The following is a 16344-nucleotide window of genomic DNA, read 5'->3' on the forward strand; positions in this document are numbered from 1 at the left end:
GATGGGGAAATAGGCGCTCGGAGAACTGGAAACCGTTGGCCTCTTGCCATAATCCGGGTTCTGCTATTTTCGACTCTGGCTCCTGCTTCCAGCCTGACAAGCAAGCGTAGGCTCCCGGCATATCTGTGTGTCTGGGCACACGGATTTTGTGTGAAGACAGCTGGGAGGATGGGACAGATGTAAATGTCTGATCTGCTCCGTCTTACAGGTTGTAGCGAATGATTACGATGCACGTTGCGGCTGCGCTGTATCGGGGAGGTCAGGAGAGCAGCGAGGGTGCACGGCAGGGCAGAGCGAGGTGCTGGCTGGCATCGCAATCGCTCCTCGCTCGGGGTTTTGTTGATCTCTTCCTGCCAAAAGGAGTTTTCTTAGCACCTTGTTCTGGCACCTGTGTGTCTCTTTTATTCGACAGGCTGGAAAATTAATACCCAGCAAGGCGGGTAGCTGCCCTGCCATCGTGTCAGCGCCCCTTTTACATCTGTTTGTGGCAGTACATAAAAAGATCACAGTGCAGAGACTGTTAATTTTTAAGATTGCCCGAGATGCTGCGCAGAATTTTATGCTGCTGATCAATTAGTATTGTGGTAGTTCTGTAACCGAAGTACCTTCAACGAGTAGCGTGTGGATAAGTGAAAGCGAAGGCGTTATATTGTATCGCAGCTACAAGGACAATTTTTGAGCCTTACGTTTGTGTTCTCTCTAAAAGACAGCATTTAAATAAATACCCGGGTTGTTGTCTTCTAAACTGGATCCAGGTGCAACGCTTAGTTAACCGAACGTAGCTTTTCATCTCCGCGATGGCTCTCCCCACGCTTACGTCTAATCGTATCTACGTGATTATATTCTGCCGATCGCTGTAGCCGCCAGGTCCCCGCGCGCGGCTCCGCTGCCGTCTCCTTTCCAAGGACCTCAGGAGGAGTTGGGTCGGTCCGACGAACTCCGCGTCGGTGCCCCGGTGCTCCTAGTCGTGCAATTCCCGCTCGCTGCGGGGTGCAGCGAGGCGCCTCAGAGGAGCTGCCGGGTTTCCCTGTGTGCCTTTTGGTGGCCCTTCCGAAGGGAACAGCCCGTAGGTGAGCGCGGGCAAAACCTCCGCCGAGTCCATGAAATTTTGAAAGCAGTTAATGAACACCAGCCCAACGTACGTTTATTTTACGGTGCACTCTCACCATCTCCCCTGCCCCTGATTCATTACTCCTTTATATTACTTGAATCTGTCAAGAAAATGATGGGAGGGTGAAACAAAATGCAGATTACGAACGCGCCAAGGTGTAGGGACCGAACCGAGCGATTTCCACAGCAACGTGGGGATGCTGGAGAGGAACACGGGCTTTTCCCTGTTTTATCCCTAACTCGGGATGGGACCGGGAGGTGCTGCCGCCACGGCAATGGCTCGCGCTGTGGCCGTAGTCAAATCGGTTACTACGGCAGGGCGTAAGGCGGCAAGTACGTGCCCTGCTGCAGTGGGGATGAATCATTTATCTGCACGCGACGTACAGCGCATCCTGGGTACCGCTGCTAACGAAGAACAAACGAGACGAGCTGCTTATTTTGCGGCACTGAAAGTTGATGCGTAAAGTGTACCGAATTCAGAGAGCATTATGTATGCTGCTATACGCTATTCCTGGTTTATTACTGCAAATACACGTGGGGCTCGCCAAGGCCGTGAGAACAAGGACTGAAGTGCTCCATATTTTAACGTTTTAGTCACAGAATTGCCTCATCAACTTTTTAGACTGCGTGCGGCGCGTTGCCCAGGATGAAAAGACAGCAGAATTTTGCGTAAACTCAAGCGGTAACTTAAGAATAGGAACCTCTGTTAAATATCACAGCGAATTTAATTAAACCAAAAGGCTAATACTCATCTTGCTTCAATTGCAGCTAAATACTTGCGTCTGGTTTGCTTTCTATTTGCTAAATAATTCTGTTGATTCAGAAGACATAACAACAAAACTTCCCCCCAGTCTCCAGCGCAAGAGCTCTGGACGTGGCGCGCGAGGCTCGTGCTGCGGATGGCGGGGAGGAACGGGGCTGCGATACGGAAAGCTGTTGTGGGGGTCCTGCGAGAACGGGGGTGTTTTATCAGCTCGCAGGCTCCCGCCTCGCCGGTTTCTCTCGCCCTCCTGTTCCGCAAAGGCAGCGGCTGGTGAGCGCCTGGCATCTCGCTCAGCACGCTTGAGACGAGGCGGCCGCTTCCTTTTAATGAACGCCTGAAGGTGAAGCATAGTTTCAGACGCTGATACGCATTAATAATAATGGAATAATATGTATTAATTAATAATGGCAATAAATCAGAGGAGCTGTTGCAGCCCCCAACCCGCTTTCCCCTCACTTTTCCCCACTCGCTTCTGCCCGCTATTGCGCTTTAGAGAATGGACCCGGCCGGGCAGCCCCCCCCGCTCGGGAGCGAGTTCCACTCCGGAGCGATGCCCGGGGGTGCCGCCGCCGAGCGGCCCCTGCCCCGGCCCCCGCCCGCCGCCTCCATTGCCGAGCACCTGCCGCTACGGCCGGGCCTGGCCGGGCCTTCCCTTCCCTTCCCGGCAGCCGGGCGGGCTGCGGGAAACCACGGCCCGCACCCCGCTCGCCTCGCCTTCCTCCCGGCGCCCATCTTCCCTCCCCCGAAGTGCCGCGGTAACCGCACGGCCGGTGCGCTGTCCGCCGCCCCGGGGAGGGGGGGGTTGCTGCTCCCCTCCACCGGGGACGGCTCCCGCATCCCCCGGCCCGAGGCTGCGCTACCACCGCGGGGACGGCACCTGCCCCGGGCCCTGCGGCAGGTGAGGCCGCCCCGCCCCGCTCCGCCCCGCCGGGGTCCGGGCCCGCGTGTGCAGGGGCCGCGGCGACGCGCCCTTTATGCCCGGTGGCGGCGCGGTGCGCGCTCCCGCCGAGCGGCGGGGACAGGGGACACACACACACATCCCCCCCCCCCGGGTAAAGGGTGGGGGGGGGGGGGGAACGGGCACCGGTCCCGCGGCTGAGGGAACAATGGCAGCGGCGGCGCTCCCCGGCACCTCCTGAATGGGCACGGGCGGCCGGGGTGGGGGAGGCGGCGAGGAGGGAGCGGCCGCGGCGGCGGAGGAGGAGGAGGAGGAGGAGGAGGCGGCGGCGGCGGCGGAGGGGCGAGGCGGGAGCCGCCCCCCCTCCCTCCCTCCCTCCCTCCCTCCCTCCCGCCGCAGGGAGCGCGGGGCCGGCGCGGGCTGGCTGCGCGCCGCGGGGGGCCCGGCCGTGAGCCGCCGGGGCGCTGAGGGCCGGGAGCGCTGGCTCCGCCGAGGGCCCTGCGGCGGCGGCGGCGGCGGCGGCGGCGGGGGAGGGGGAGGGGCGGGGGCCGGCACGCGGGGGGAGGGGCGGGGGCCGGCGCGCGCGGGGCGGTGGGGGGGGGGGGCGGGCGCGTCCACCTGCGCGCGCCGGGGCCCCGGGCGCATGGAGCAGCGCTGAGCGCCGCAGCCGCCGACACCGACACCGCCTGGCGGGCGGGGGGACCCGCCGGCCCCGCGCGGCCGCCTCCCTCGCGGGCCCGGCGCTGAGGTGAGTCCCGCCGCGGCGGCGCTTCCCCCCCCCCCCCCCCCCCATACACCCACGGCGGGAGCCGCAGGGGAGGCGGCGTGAGGCGAGTGGGGAGGAGGAGGAGGAGGCGGCCGGGGCTGCCGGGGCTGCGGGGGGGATGCTGATGGCAATGCCGGCCTGCGCGGCGGTGCGGGGCGCGGAGGCCTGCGGGGAAGTTGCGCGGTGGCGGCGGAAGAAGCGGGGCGGCCGGTGTGCGGGGGGGGGGTGTGTGTGTGTGTGTGTGTGTGGAGTGAGGGGGGGGCGGCCTGTGCCGGGCAAGTTGGCGCCTCCCCCCGCGGGGCGCCGCGTCCCCCCGAGCAGGTGCCGCGTTGGGTGGGGGCGCCGCCCCGCAGGGCCCCGGGGGGAGCGTGTGTGGGTGCCCCCCTACCCCCCCCCCCCGGGCCCGCACCGCTGCCGCCTCCCCTCACGCCCCGGCGGGGTTTATTTACAGCGGGGGCGGGGGGGGGGGCTGCACTTACTTCAGCCTCGGCCAGAACAAAAAAAAAAAAGGGGGGGGGGGAGGGGGGATGGGATTTTTTTTTTTTTTAATAAGAAAAGCCCCAACCCTGGAAGTAGCTGTCATTGTGCATATTAAACTAGCAAACTGGCTAATCAAATAAAACTGGCTCATTGTCTGAAACTCTATCCCAGCAAAAAATGCGGCTGTGAATATAATTAACCATCTGTCTAGCGAGCGGTGGAGAATTGGGTTCGTGCGGTTTTTATTCCGGTCTCTTTAATTTCTGAACCGCTTGTGCGTCCGTGCAGCGGTGGCAGCGGTAATGTGTTTTGCTTACTAAGTGTAAGATGTGACCTGTGTGTGTGCGTGGATGATGCTGAAACGAGGAGGGGGGGGATAATGAAAACCTCTTCTCCGAAATGAACTGTGCCGCTCGCTCGCGATACGGTTTATGATATATTAACCCAAACAAGCTGTGATGGGACCAGCGATGAAAGCAAAGGTTATGCGTTTTTTCCGGGGGATGCTATCCGGCGTTTCGCCTCCCGCTCGGAACGAGCGCAGGATGGGTGCGTATTTGGGGAATTCGCGGATGGGTGTCGTGGGTGGATGCGTGCGGCCGGAGGAGAGCGGTGCGCCTGTGCGAGCCAGGGCCTGAATGAGCCTCTTGCGTGAAAACAAAACGGCTCTGTGGTTCTGAAATCTTCCCTGAGGTTTTTCCCTGCTTCCGCTCGGCGGTTTGCTCGTCCCTTCTGCCCCGCGCCAGCCCCTCCGGCCGGCTTCGCCCGAAACCTCTGTGCAAGCATCAACATCCTGGTACTCAGATGTGCGTCCTCGGTGTTGGAGGTACCCGCTGTTATCGTTGGAGCAGCGTGGTAATGCGGTAACCACCGTGCCCACAGCAAAGGGACTGCTGGGGGGTGAATCGTGTGTGTGCCTGTACACACGCTCGGGCTTGTTGTTTGGTTTGGGTTTTTTTTGGTTTAGATAAGGGAAGATAAAGTAAAATAACGGCAGTGCTCAAGCAGGTAGGATGCAATGTAAAGTCACTTCAGCTAACACCCCGTGCAGGACTACATTTGTTAAGGTATGTGAACTGTGCATAAGGCAGCAGTCTTTAGTGAATCACTTCTTAAAAACAAATACCTGACAAAAGAACCAGACCTGCTAAATGGATAACAATTATGTAAGCCCATAGTAGGTTTTGATGTATGTCAAGTCTGTTAAATAAATCAACCTGTTCAGTGAATAAATCTGCTATGCACCAATGCTTTAGTATTATTTTTTTAAAGAGAATAAACCTGGCTGTGCATTGAGGATGTTTCTACTGAGCGTGTGAATCCTAGGGCCAAGCCCCGTAGCTGCCAATGACACAGGACAAATCCGTGGGGAGGGTGGGGTGCAGGAGCGTGGGGAGGGAGGGGGCACGCCGAGTAATAAGATGGATATTAAAAATACACAAAGATGTGCATAAGGATTCCTAGCGATGAAATTCTCACTGATCCATGTCTTGATGGAGTATTTGCTTTGCAGTGGCAATGGCCCATACAAAGCTACATTGATTTAGCTTTCTCTGTTCACGATGGCAGTTCTGGTGAATAATTATTTTCCCAAAAGCCCTAACTAAGGGAAGAAAGAGAGTCCCTGCTTGGCCTACACAGTAGTACAGTATCTTTGAAAGCGCGTATCCGGCTGCAAATAAAGAGAGCCAGTTCAAGTGTTACTACACTCAGCAGAAATAAAAGGGAGGCAGAAAAGGGGAGCAACCGGCCGGCTTCCCCGTGCGCCTTGTCCCCCTTTCCCTCTCTGCACCTCACCCGGCGCTTTGCCTTGGGGGGCCGGGAGGGGGGGATTTCTGTGGGTTTGTTTTTCCTTTTTTGTGTTTGCTGGTGCCTTTTGGAGGCGAGGCTCCAGCAGCTCGTTTAAATGTTGAGCTGTGAATCGTGAGGAGTCTCTTTTGGATTAAACAAAAAAAGGAAAAGATTGTGGCCAGTGGGTTTTAACTTCCATAGCTGGTACGGGGACAGGGAGTACGTCTGTGGGGCAGTGCTCTGATGGTGTCCTCCTCTTCTGAGATGGTGGTGCCTCGTGGATGTTTTTGTGATCGATCACGTGCCTGTCTTTTTCCCGTCTTAGGAAAGATAACACGTGAAAAGACTTAAATGTGTTTGCAGGACCAAGAAGGACACAGGTGAGGCTCGGGCAGAAAGTGTTCCCAAACAAAGGGGTCCGACTCAGGCTGCCATCCCGGGCGTGGGACGCAGCCATCGATGCGAGGTGCAGCAGCACTTCTCGGATAACAAGACTTTTCCATCGTAGCCAGAGTAACAACAAACCAACCGTGCTGATTTCTCCAGGCACAACAGCGAACCATCCCTGTAAAGTTTATGTCCTGTCGCAAACAAAAAGCAACGTCAGGAAATAATCTTTTCCTTGGGCAGAATCCAGGGAGGAGAACCGTGGATGCTCCAGACCTTGCCCTGGTCCTCGCATGGGGGCTCTGCAGATGCTGCCGCAGTTGTGTTTGTGTTTGGCCCTGAGAGAGGTGGGTAGTCGGAATGTTAAACACGGCAAAATTGCTACTGCTTCTCAGTAATGATAATTTTTGGTCTGTGAGGGAATTTAAAAAAAATATTTTGAGAATTGGGAGCAAAATAATTTTTATATAATCCACCTGTTAGGTTCAAAGTCCTGTATTTTCACCTGGGAGAGGATTGCACTTTTTTATTTTTATGCTAGATCTTTGTGTACTTTTAGCCCCGCTTGAGTTGGCTTTATAATCATTACCTGTGTATACAGTCAGGTGCTTGACGAGCCTGATTTTGTGGAAGCTGCCAGCAGTGAGTAAATGAGCCATGTGGCATAAAACCGAGCGAACCATGTTTTGTTGGTACCTTGCTCTCCTCTCCTTCCTTTGAGTTGGTTGTACGCACCCGTGGCGTCACCTGTGCAGGGTTCTAGCGTAGGGACCTGCCTGATTTCTTACCCGCGTGTGGTGCGAGAGGCTTGGTGGGGTCTCAGCCCTTTGATTTCAGGGCTCCTGGGTGCCTTTACAAGGAAAGGTTAAATAATTACCGTGGGTTACATCGTGTAGAAAGCGGTGAAGTTACAGGTGCTGAAGATGATGAACTGGTTTAAGCATCCAGGTGTGGGGCGTGGGTTTTGCCTGGAGGATGCAGGAATTGAGGATGAGCTGCCCTGCTGTCAGCGCCAAAGAGTTGGTACCATCGGTTCCCTGCCTGTGGACACGAGGAAAAATTGGGAGTATTTGGTAAAGCTGAGCCATAGCGAAGTTTGTGGGAGGAGCTGTCAGTTCTGCAGTCAGCGTTGAACCCAGCTGTGTGCCTTATCCTTAGCAAAGTCGTCTTAAGAGCAGCAAGAGAAGGTGGCTTTAGTTCAGTAGTGCTTTGGACGGCGAGGTGGTAGTGCTGGGTAGATTTTGTTTGCAGTTCAGGGGAGTAGCATGTAATCTGTGTAATACTGCTTTTGTGTGCCTCTATTGCAAATTGATGTCTGGGGAATGACATGTAGCAAAGGCTCCAGACCAGCAGGTCTCTGATATTTTTGTAGCAATGTCTTTTTATTCAAAGCAGGTGTCATGGAGATCTTTCATCCCAGGATTTCTTTCATCCCTGGCATTTGGTAGCTTGTGTTAAAACTTTAAATCTCGAGAATTTCTTGTGTACAGAAGGTGTTCTCATATTGCTTTTGCATGGGCTGAGCTGGATGATTATGCAGTCTCCAAACAGTGATACGTATGAGCTGGATCTGCGTCTGCATTGCTACGTCAGCTCTGCGAGTAATACGGGGATGTAACCCAGTGCCCTCCGGCCGCAGGAGAGGTCCGTGCTGGCCACGTCGGAGGACGCCGCAGGGAGCGGGCAGCAGTGTGTGGGGGTTGTCCCTGGGCAAAGCTTTCTTCTGACCCTTAAGTATTCAGAAGGTGATTTATGCCCAGCGATGTGAGCTCATATTTGCAGTCTTGTTTGGTTCTAACAAAGCTCTGGAAACGCTTTTTACTGATGCCTGATTTGCTTAATTTATCCAAGCTCTTGTCTCAATGGTCTCCCATGCTAGAAAATTCTGCTGGCTAATTCTTTCCTTTCACTGATCCTGTATTTCTTTTTTGTTTTGTTTTGTTTGTGCTGTATCTTCAGAATATGGGCGGATGTGTCAGTAGAAGTTTCTGATCGATCTTCTTGTCTAGGTTTACTGCCGTTGCCCCTTGGGAAGGTGGGACCATGGTATGCTGGACCAAAAGGGTTGGCGCTGCTTCTGCTTGGACCCCGGTTGATTCATGTACCAAATCAGTTTTAACCCCTTTCTGAATTTTCGTTACCATTACTGTGATCGTTGGCTCTGCAAATAGCTGTTGTTATCCCTAGGCACGAGACCAAGAGCGTCTCTGCCTTAAGAGTCTGGGAGAGCTTGAGGTCAGACTTCTGGATGTCACCTTGCACGGCGTTGCAGTGCCAGTCTTCAGCGTGTCATTGAAACTGGCAGGAACAGCAGAGGTTGTACGCTTGGCCTAGACACTGGGTAGGTTTTTTGCCAATTTATCAGCTGTCTCACCTTGCTTACGTAGAGCCTCTGTTATGCAGAATGGCTTCTCGTGCACGGTTTGCCGGTTCGTGTTGTGAAGGTCGTCCTTACTGCTTCATGGTGTTTGCTGCTGTTGTCTGAAGCTGTTATGCGCTTCTCCACTGAGTCAGTGTGAGAGGAGAGTGTCAGGATTTCTGAAATAAAATAGCTGAGGCAATTTCTACCTCCCCTCTCCCCTGGGATAAGGAGCTTCTCATGTACTAAAACCCAGGCGTTGTCACTGTACTTTTCCTGGCTGTGAGACTGTTGCATTTTTGAGACTCCCAAATGGAGGTTATCAGACAGATCAGCTCTTGTGACTCTTGCAGGACATGGCTAGACTTTCTGGAATGCCAGGACGTGGCTCGGTGGACTGTAGGATACCGCTTGGCACAAAGGACGCCTGAGGAATCACCTGGTTGTTTCATTGCCTACATGAGACCTGGGCTCTTTGAAAGGCTAGCGCATCAACTCCCAGCTCTTTCTCAGTCCCGTTCTAGGCAAGGTCTCTGCCGTGCTCAAGGGTTGCCGTTGGAGCTGCGTGCTTGGAAAGAGATCAGATTCCTTTCCTCGCACTTTGAAGGTTTTCGGTTGTGTGTTATAGTGCAGAAGAACCAAACGTAGAAAAGACAAGCTCTGTGGATGGATTTTGTTTCCTGTACGGTGTCCCAATGAATGACTTGAGTCTTTGACAGAGAAGAAAAGCTGAAGCCTTATGAAGGGCCTGTTTATTGGCATTAATTATTTTTCATTAGTTACAGCATCTGTAGTCCGTTGGCAGTAGAAGAGCCCAAAGTAAGAATATTAAATCTTCAGAAGTTTTTCAAAGCTTGCATTTTTCATAAGAAGCTTGTGAAGCTTCAAATCTAAAGCTTCCAAAGCCTTTTTTTTTTTATTCTTCAGAAGTGCCACTGAAGCTCTTTTTTTAATTTTTCGTTTTTTAGCTGAAACTATAAGTTTTATACATCAAAAAAAATAGTTCTTTCCCATCCATTGCGTTGGCCCCAATTTTCAGGTGTCTCGCTGGGTCAGCTAGATCCTCTGCAAGCATCCACTGTACTCTATAGACCAGGTGTGTACCCTTTGCTACCAATTTACTGTTGTTTTTCTCCTCTGATTAGGGTTTTACTCTGCGGCTGGTGGCAGGCTGAAGCACATGCCGACATGAAAGGTGCGTTTGTTTGCAACCGGCCAGTTAGGACAATACTTGACCTTCACAGTTGTTGAATAATTTCAGAGAAATACTTAACCGCTTCGCCGAAACAAGGGTTGAACAAGTACAAAGTAAATCTGGTGTCTGCTTGGCCAGCTAGCAGCACTTTTTCCCCTGTAGCCTGCAAGGTCGTGTTTTAATACTCTGAGTATGAATTTAAGGTATTTCGGGAGCAATACAGATGGATGCTTGGTCTTATTTTGCCTTGCTTCGGGGAACGGAGCAGTTAGTCCTCTTGGCTCTCTCTGAACCTCGAGGGTCAAAGTGAAAGTTGCTGTTCTCATTTGTGTGAAGAAAACTCTTGGGGAGTGGGATTATTTTAGCTACAAAAAGTTGTGATGTGGTGGGGTTTTTAAATGTTTTGCTTGCATTTCGTGAACGGGTTTACTTCATCGATAGCTGTGCCTTTAATGTGGAAGGATGGGTAGAATTTTCGGGAAGACCAGAAGGGAAAGTCTGCTGCTGACCACAATTTTTCAGCTCATATTAAAGCAAACAAGCAAACCCCTATCTTCTTGACACCGCTGGCTCTGTAGGGAGCAACACGCAATAATTTCCCATGGTTTGTTTATGCCTGTATCTAAGGAAATCCAGTATATCAAAATCACCTGTCCATGTAGTGGCTTGTCTTAGATTCTTTGTGTGTGCGATATATTAATTTTGAAGTACATCAAGCAGACATTGCCAACTTGTGCAGAAATACAGCAGATTATGATACGAGCAGCATGGCTAACGTACAAGACTGGAATTTAGGACCGTTTACTAGCCCACGGTGCCTGTGAGTTTATCTGAAGCAGAGGAGCCACGTGGTACTAACTCAGCCAGGCATGGCAAATGCGGAGAAACCCGTCAGCTGAAACCTCCCGCAGAAAAAATAATTTGTCCTAACCCAGTAACCTTCACTTACTTAATTGTCTTATTTGTCTGGTTAGCTTATAATTTGATGGAGAGTATGTACTGCAGTAAAAACAGTTTTGTTTATTGTGCCTGTTTCTTTCCTTAATTTGCGCTAATTCCTTGCCTGCTTCTTTCTGGGTTTGAACCGAGCCTGTCCTCGTCTCAGTTGTTAAAACGCCAGCCTTTCTGAACGCAAACGGGAGGCTAGGCAATCCGCTGTATTTCCAAGAAGCCTCTGGTTTGAAAGGGTGAATTTTTTGATTGGCTTGATTGCTCAATCTCAGAATTTATTGCTGTATTAGGCAACGCAAAGGCATGATTCAGGGTTTACCTTCAGGTTATAGTTTATGTCCGTATACAATGTCAAGCTGAGAGCCTCGTGCTACTTACAGGTCCCCCTTCTTCTGTAGAGGGTTTTTTAAGACCTGGTGCTTAACGATCAGCAGGGCAGAGTGCTGATTTTACTCTTCTGAAGCGTTTCTGGTTTTGGAGGAAAGCTGGGTATTGGTTGTGATGCAGAGCTGGACGGAGAGTTAGCTTGTGACTGATGGCTGGCTGTTCTATGGTGCGTGGAATGACTGATTCTGGTTCGTGTGTTAAGCAAACCCTGGTATCCCAGTCGCGCTCTCATTTTTTTTCCTGTTAACTACATCTTCCTCTCCTGCCTTGTTTATGTTGTTTACCTCTGTATGTGCAATCTGGCAGCACGTGTGCTGGATTCCCTCACTGCAAATACTAGGACAAGTTTAAGACCTCCTAAAGGTTAGTTCAGGCTGAATTCAGAAGCATCTTGGATTAACGTTTCAACTACTGCAGGTAGTCTGTCGGTGGTCTGGAGGGGAAGTTCTGCAACACGAGCGGCTTGAGACTGTGAGCAAAAACCAGGTGCAGGCTTCAGCGCGGGGCGTTCAACCCCAAAAGAAGTGCCAAGAGTAGGAATGGAGGAAGGTGGCTCCTAGGAGGGGATTGGTGGTGATGCTGGAGCGACGTAGTAAGTGTGACACCTTCCTCATGATGGGGAGAAGAAAATGCTCCTGAAATTGTGCTTTGAAGCCGTTTGCCCAGCGTGGTACGGAAAAGTCTTCATCTGCATTGCAATCGATAAGTTTGTGAACGGTCGAGTCCGCACATCGTCTCAGAAATGCTTAATGATTGCGTGGTGCCTTAAACTTCGTGTGAAAGCGTAGGGGTTATTTTCCTCGTTACAACCTGTAATAACCATAAAATATATGAAATCTGCAGCTGACAATATTGTCGATGAGTTCTCGCCCTGTGTTCTGTGGGCTGGTGTTGAAACAAAACGGGGTTTAAAGATACTCAAGATTCTATTCTGCTATTCGGTTAGGCTGGGCATTTGCTGAAGGGGCTGTGTTAAGTCACACCTAAATTTGCAAGTGTCAGTAAATGAAGAGTCAAGATGAAAACCTGCTGTGTAGCTCACTGTTTAGTCAGTATTTTTGTTATTTTGTGACGACCTTCAGTAACCCGCCATGTGCTTATGGGTAAAGCAATACCCCGTAGTGGTAAACTTAATCTCTGGCTGGTTAAATAATTTCTTTTTTGGGCGTTATAGGCTGCTTAAATGACAAGAGGGTAGCGGAGGGTTTGGAATGAGCGTTTCCAGATCCAGTGGTGGTTGTGCAGGGTGCTCCTCATAGTCCTTTGCTATCAAATGCTTTCACACACTGCTCTGTTCTCCTTGAACAACTTCTGCGCATTGCATGGTAATGGAAGTCAAAAGAATTTGTTTGATGTTATTTATTCAAATCTGGAAAGGATGGTTGAGCAAAGACCAAAGAAAAATGGTTTTAGTCTGACAAATGTGAAGGGGTTTTGCTTTGTTTTTAAAGCCCAAACAAACCCTTTGGGATCCTTGGCTGGGTATATAATAGTATGAAATACACCATTTCTTTCATTCTGCTCCCTAAAAATCTAATTCGTTATGCATTTAAAGTGGGAGTTGAGGCAAAACCAGAGTTTAGCTCTGTTGACTATATTTATGAAAAAGAGAAGGCTTGCTAACTGTTGCAAGGGAATATATGCTCTGTGTGTATGTTTGTATGCTCTGATGAAATGTATACATGTACTAAAACCACTTTTGGGATTCTTCGTCTTCTCATTGAATGTTTAAGCCCTTTCCAGCCAGATTCAATCCGTTTGTGCTGTTCCTAGCGTGTATGTTCAGAGTCCCCATTAATAGCCCTGAAACATCACGGGAGAGGGGCAGCAGGACAGGGAATTTAGCAATAAGCAAGGAAGAGAGGTAGTACTGAAAACCTTCCAGATCTCAAGGTTTAAAGGTGAACTATTTTTTCCTGCCCCTTTTAAAAAAAAAAAAAAAATAAATTCAGCCTGCTCTTTCTAAAGTGCAGTTTAATGGTTATCATGCTGCTTATTGCATAACTGCGGCACAGATGTTATTTTTTGTAATGTTGCCTGACATATTTAAAAGCAAAAAGGAGGAAGGGAATTTATACTCTTTGGAAATGAATATGTGGAGCCCATTAGTCTTAAAAAAGCGTGAAGAGCTTGTTAGAGCTGAAGCTGGCACATCTCTGAAAGGCTGATCTGTGGAGTGGAGCTCTTCAGATAAAGAATGAGTGTTGTATCTTCTGGAGTTTGTTGTATGTGTTACCAGATAGCCTAAAATCAGAACTCAGTGGAGTGCTTACATGCTTAACGTTTAGACACACGCTTAAATATTTTGGGAAGTGAGACCAAACCTGAACGTGTATTTAATAAAATAAGGCGTAGTCCAAAGTTAAGTTCGCAGGATAATCAGCAACGGTGCTTAGAGTTAAGGGACATGAAGATGAAATACATCGCTCAGTGGGGGTCAGTACTGAATGTTTAAGTGTTTATGTTGCTGCAGCTGAAAACAAAACCTTTAAAGTTGCTTTCTTATGGAGGTTTGACTGAGGAAATACAGTTAGAAATACACGGGGTTTCAGCGGAAGGAAGAAATGACACGCAGACCTACTGGTTCCTGGTGGAATAGGCACGAGAACGTGAAGTCGTCTCCTTTTGGCATTTCTAACGACATTAGAAGTTTTAAAATAGTAGAATTGCAAATAGGTAGGCATGAAAATGGCAAGTGCTATATTTATATTTGTTTACGTATAATAACAAAATACTTGGTGTTTCTGATCAGCGCAGGGTGCCTCGATTCACAAAGTATTTGTGTTATAAACCTGGATAAAGCTGCACAACCCACCTCTCCCTGCTGTATGGAGGAGCTAACCAGCTGACGGAGAAATTAATGACCTGCTAGAAACGCAGTCGTGAAATGAACCCAAGAATCTTGACTTCCCAGCCCTCGTTTGTGCGTGCGTGCGGGGTAATAGGATAATTGTTTGTGATAAATCGGTAAGGGGGAAAGAGGAGGGAAAAGGGGGAAATAACATCGTACTGTCATTGAGCATCTTTTTGAACTCTTGGATTAAAGGTAATTCAAATGATTCATTTAAAAGAACTTGCAAAAACAACAGGTGAAGAGTTACAAAAACAAACAGAAGGAAACCTGAGAGTCTTTTTTACTTGTTTCCACCTAGGGCAAAATATTTTGGTTTGATTTTTATTTTGCTTTTGTTCTCCCCTTTGCCCTTCCCCCCTGCTGGACTACCTACTACAGGAAATAACAAATTAGGCAAAATAAACCCTAAATTATTGTTGAAGACAGGAGCTGCTGTGTGAGCGTAGGATTGCGCAAGGGCTCAGGTGTAAATTTTATGGCAGTCCTTGTGCCTGGCCTTTTCTTCAGCCGGGGGGACTGTGACTTCATGCCTTGGCTCCCGCAGCCAGGCTTTCCAGGGGCCTTTTGTCCTTACAGCCGTGTTAGCGCTGGGTGTCCGTGTTACCATCCATCCGGGATGGGAGAGAGGGCGTCTCGCTTCGTCAGAGGCAAGGCTTCCTTGCCTGGCAGCTGAACAAAGCTCCTCCAGGTTTGGGAAATTTGCTCCCTTTCCCATGGCCAGTGACACCCATGCAATGTTTTAGCCTGTAGCGCTCTGAAAACCTCCTCTTCTGGCTGAAAAAGAAATGGATGAAAAATATTAGTCTAAAATAGAGGGTTCGTGCTGATGCAAGCTGTGTTTACTTTTGAAAATTCAGTTTATTAAACTCAAGGCTGCAGAACTCCAGGGATCAGTGATGCTGTCTGAACATCACCTTACGTACTGCACAAGCAATTTTTCAAAATTACTTTTTTAATTAAAAGTTGTATCGGTTTAATGCGAGTTAAAGGAAAGTTCACAGGCTTAGTGTTGTCTGAAACGTGCTGCAGATTTGGGAAAAACCTTTTTCTGCCTTTTTAAGTTTATCCAAAATAGCGAATATGCATGCAAAGAGAGAGGAATCTCCTTCTGGGCTTCACATCTGAGGGATTGCAAGGTAAAGGTATTTATTGATTATCAGTCGAGCTCTGCTTCCGTTACCCTCGGAAGGAGCTGCACAGAAGCTGAATCAGAATATGAACATAAGGAAAACAAGGAGGACTTGAGGTACAGCGGAGGAAAGTCAATACAGAGCTTATTTAAATGTCAGCTGCCTGGAAGAGCTCTGCTCAAAAGCTGTAAGGAGAGATTAGGTCTAAGACATAATGCATGAGTGTGTAAGGAAGGGAGGAAAGATTGCTGAGCAAGTCAGGTGCTGTGGGGAATGCGTGCGAAAGGAATATATTAAGGCGGAGGAAGGAAGAAGAAACTGCTGACTGAAAATTACATCTGACAATTAGTCTCGAGCAACTAATTGGAGAAGCACGTGGCTTTTGGACATGGGAAGGCTGCGATCGTAGTTGGTGGGCGATCTGATCCATTTTAACAGCGTTATTCATCAGCGCAGTTGACAGGGACAAGCAACACTCATTATAAATCTGTTTACTATATCTATATATTGTATTTGTTTTCTGAATGTATGTACAGAGTGTCTCTGTAAGCATAGGACTTGTGGAATTTGAATCACATTGGCCAAAGCAAGCCGATAGGCCAGAGTTGTAATTCTATGGCGTTTGTCAACGTTAAGTGGATTTACATTTGGGGAGAGCTTGAGCCAAAAAAATCACTGTTTTGTAGATGAATTGCCTTATTCTGCATTTTTATTTTAGAAAGTTAGCCACTAATTATGTGTTGTAATAAGAAGTAGTTGTATTACAGTTGTGCCTGAAATAAAATTAAGTTGAGCACTCTTGTACAAGAAACATTATTAAAGTCAGCCTCCAAAATATAAACCCAGACCAAGTTACACATAGGCTTTGTTAGCAGGGTAAGGAAAACACCGAAAGCGTTTTAGTTGTGGTGAAGTCTCTGGTGCAAAGCTGGCACCTTTCTGCTCCGTTTGGTCCACAGCTTAGGAGCGCTCCTGGTTGAGGTGGTGCTGCCGAGTTCCAGCGTAGCAGTACGTTCGAGCGATGTTTTCTGCTATCGCTGGGGAGTTAGGAGTCTGGATCACGATGGTGAACGATGATCTCATCTGAGCCTTTCAGTCCCCCTTGGCTGCATAACAGCAGCGAGGTACACCGGGTCATGAAATCTTCAGCGTTTCAGCAGGACTGAGACGAGAAAGATGGGGTACACCCCCTGCACTGTAGCCCACTGCAACCTGGTCAAGTTTTTCTTTAGCCTCTTGCCTAATTTTGAGTGGAGTTCAATGCCCTTATCTT

The 16344-nt window shown here is 49.7% G+C and overlaps 1 protein-coding gene across 1 annotated transcript in view; it reads left to right on the forward strand.

The window, feature by feature from the left end:
- The first annotated feature begins 3380 nt into the window (after positions 1–3380).
- NEXMIF (neurite extension and migration factor) overlaps positions 3381–16344 on the forward strand; it is a 162605-nt gene continuing 149641 nt past the window's right edge. Inside the window, exon 1 of the mRNA XM_075763686.1 lies at positions 3381–3519. The gene's annotated coding sequence lies outside the window, so the exon portion shown is untranslated. The remainder of the gene's footprint in view (positions 3520–16344) is intronic.

Source organism: Balearica regulorum, chromosome 11, assembly GCF_011004875.1.
Source record: "Balearica regulorum gibbericeps isolate bBalReg1 chromosome 11, bBalReg1.pri, whole genome shotgun sequence".
Taxonomy (NCBI): Eukaryota; Metazoa; Chordata; class Aves; order Gruiformes; family Gruidae; genus Balearica; species Balearica regulorum.